Here is a 3,761-nt window from a genome sequence, read left to right on the forward strand (position 1 = left end):
TTTCTATGGATGCTTCCACATAGACCGCGAACATTCGCGCACCGACAAAATTTGAATGTTTTTTTTCCCAACCAGTCCGACGAATCTTTTCAGTTTCGCAAAGTGAAAACACGGGCCGTCCAATAAGATTTGAGGTAGGATGACGTGACCGGAGCAGCTGCTGTTGCACAAATGGGTGAGAATGGTGGCGCTGTTTTGAAAACCAGAGTAAACAAACACCGAAGAAGAGTATCCCGGATAAGGGATTGGATGCTGAGTTCTTGTTGTCATTGGTATTTGAGAACCGATTTATTCTCACGGTCTTTATACCTAATAACATTTATATTAATTCTACACTGAATTATGTGATCTGTAGAGCACCGTCCGTTTTCTTCCACGTGCGGGATTGTTATGAGTTAGAGCGCATTCACTCTCTAGATCTTCCGTATTTAAAAAAAAATCGAGTGAAAATTTTCTACACATGACATGAAATCAAATAGACATATGGCGATATATTTTCTGTATGAGTTTTGTATGCAGCTCATGATATTTTTATAGCAATAAAGGATGTTTATGACAAATATTAGCAGTGTAGCATTATTAAACATACAAAGAGTGCATGTGTCTGCTTATTATAGAATCAAAATCAACTATAGATCACAATCGGAAGTTATTATGTAGCCTATGTAATTTCACATTATTTTCACCTCCTAAATTACTACTTGTGCAGTCACAATTATATAATGGTACAATTTACTCAGGCTGGTGACATTTTTATTTGTTGTATGACATTAAAATTATTTTTAGAATAATTGTACATAAATAGGTTAAGCAAAACAAATGTGATTATTTCTGATAACTTTTTAAGACATGGTTCAGTACAAATATTTTGTTGGAAATATCCGAGCAAAAAATAATAGATTAACAAATGGATAGGACCATTAAATAAAAAGGCCATTATAAAAAAAAAAAGCTGTAGAAAATACAACGAATTACAAGGCTGTAGAGAACAGTGCACTATTGCAGACTTATATAGGCTACTGAAGTTTTAATAACATTATTGTAATAGCTGTAGTCAGTCGTGAACTAAAGTGGGCCGGTCCAAGGCATGAAACTCCAGGGCTGAAAATGAGTCCCACTCTGGCCCTGGGTCCTGGTCTGGTCTTGACTACACCTCTAGTATTGATTGGTCTGGGTCTTGGTCTTGGAGGTCTGGTCTTGACTATATCTCTGATTGAGAAACCGTAAACACTTTGGACCAAAAAAATAAAAGACAAGAGACTAGTGGTTACTGAGAATTAGATTACACTAATTTAATCAAATTTTACACTCGTATTATATTAGGAACACAGGGATATTGTATGAGTATAAACATTCTATTGTCTCTTAATGTGTTTTTCAGTGTCAGCAAATTTATCTGGAAAACAGAAGCTGAATCTGGTGTTGTGTGGAAGTGATACACTTACAGTCTCGGTGTCAAAACTCTTACGAGGGGAGAAGATTAAACCATCAAATGAAGGAGCAATCAGGTCAGAGCGTGTCTGGAGAAAAGTGGAGCTTCATGATCATCTGATCAGTCTGGTGGAGCTTCCAGCTCTCAGTCGACTCTCAGAGAAGGAAGTGATGCGTCAGACTCTCTGCTGTGTGTCTCTCTGTGATCCTGGAGTTCATGCTTTCATCATCATTGTTCCTGTTGGTCCTCTCACTGATGAAGATAAAGCAGAAGTAGAGAAAATTAAAATAATATTTGACTCCAGAGAGCACTTCATACTGCTCTTCACAACAGATCTCACTGCTGAAGGATTTGCAACAGAGTTTGTTGAATTAAGCACAGATTCTCAGAGGTTAATCAGTCTCTGTGGGGGTCGATACAGACTGATGTGGTTAAAGGAACCTGAAAACTCAAGACAGATCCCAGATCTACTGGATTATATAGAGAACATGAAGACTGAACCATATTCACCTCAGATGTATGTGAAAGCTCAAGAGAACAGAGCCAGACAGGAGTTTGAAGAACAACATAAGAAAGAACTGAGTGAAATGGAGACCAAAATCAAAGAGTTAGAGCAGAAAATTCAGTCAGATGGTGAGTGGATTTTTTGTTCTGTACATTATTTATATATTGTCTAGAATACCTAGGCTAATTCTTATAAAGATTGTTGCACATTTAAAAAAAGTTAACTAACTTTAACAAGCGGCTATTAATTAATTAAAATAGGGGCAGTTGTGGCCTAATGGTTAGAGAGTAGGACTTGTAACCTGAAGGTTGTAGGTCCGAGTCTCAGTACCAGCAGGAGTTGTAGGTGGGGGAGTGAATGACCAACGCTGTCTTCCACTTTCACGACTATATATTCCATCGTTAGAAGATACAACAGAAGCAAACCAAAGACACGGTAGAATAACCATGTGCTTCCTCAGCTGATTACAAAGGAATTTATGCCCCCTATAGGCTTAAATACTATGGCCTGGTTTCACAGACAGGGCTTAGACTAAGCCAGGATTAGGCCATAGTTCAATTAGGACATTTAAGTAATTTTTATAAACGTGCCTTAGAAAAAAACATTACTGGTGTTTATCTTGAGGCAAAACAAAGGCACTGATATATCTTAAGATCAGTCAGTGCAAGTTTATTTCAGTTGAAACAGCTCTGACTTACATTTTAGTCTCGAACTAGGCTTAAGCCTCGTCTGTGAAACCGGGGCTAAATCTTCTAAACATCACCATCCTATTCTCTTAAAGAGTCACCAAGTTAAATATTTTGGTAACACTTTCTATGAAGCCCATATTTATAATACATTATAAGGGTATTCTTAAGGCATTATAATGAATGCATAATGCATTATAAAAACCCTTATAATAAGTTATATCATCTTATGAATATTCATAAGAACAGTTTTAATGTTTTATAATATAAAATTATTTGTGATTATAGATTTTAAGAGTATGATGATTTATAACACAAAGTTACAATGGATTATATTTCTCATAGTTATAATGTATTATAAGTCTCATATTTAATAGTCAAATTACAATGAATTTGTAACTGTGTTGTATACGCTGTAGTACGCCGTGGACAAGCGCGTTGTAAAATGAATGAATGGATGATTCAGCTGCAGGCTCCATCTTCTGGCGAGACGTGGGAATTCATTCGGCGCACGACTTTCACAGTGCATTATGGGTATATAATATAAGGAGTTTAGTATCTCTTAAGTATTGTAGATTCTTGTGGTCGGTTATGACGGTGAATGGGAAGGAAGCTCCCTCCAGCCAGTGACGCCACTCCTCCAGGGCTAACTTGATTGCCAATAATTCCCAGTTTCCAATGTCATAATTTTGCTCCGCAGGGGTCATTTTCCGGGAGAAGTATGCGCAAGGATGGAGGCGGGGAGGCTCGCCATGGTATTGAGACAGCACGGCCCCAACTCCAGTGGTCAAGGCGTTCACCTCGACTACAAAGGGGACTTGAGGATCTTGGTGACGAAGGATGGGGGCCGTGCTGAACGCTTCCTTGAGCTGGTGGAAGGCTTCGTGGGTGTCAGGGTTCCAAGACAGAGATTTGGGCTTGCCGCGTAGAATGGAGGTGAGAGGCGCTCTGAGCCGAATGAACAGGTGAATGAATTGTCTATAGAAGTTAGCAAATCCTAGGAAACGCTGGAGTTCCTTCACTGACTGTGGAAGTGGCCATTGCTGAATGGCAGTTACCTTCCCCTGGTCCATCTGGATACATTCGGGGCTGATGTTGTATCCGAGGAACTGTGCCGTGGAGCGATGGAATTCACATT

General features: G+C 38.9%; 1 pseudogene; it reads left to right on the forward strand.

The window, feature by feature from the left end:
• The window catches only part of LOC107749018 (GTPase IMAP family member 8-like), a 35,154-nt pseudogene that overhangs the window by 23,875 nt on the left and 7,518 nt on the right, over positions 1-3,761 (forward strand).

Source organism: Sinocyclocheilus rhinocerous, unplaced genomic scaffold (genome assembly GCF_001515625.1).
Source record: "Sinocyclocheilus rhinocerous isolate Xijiao unplaced genomic scaffold, SAMN03320098_v1.1 scaffold2455, whole genome shotgun sequence".
NCBI lineage: Eukaryota > Metazoa > Chordata > Actinopteri > Cypriniformes > Cyprinidae > Sinocyclocheilus > Sinocyclocheilus rhinocerous.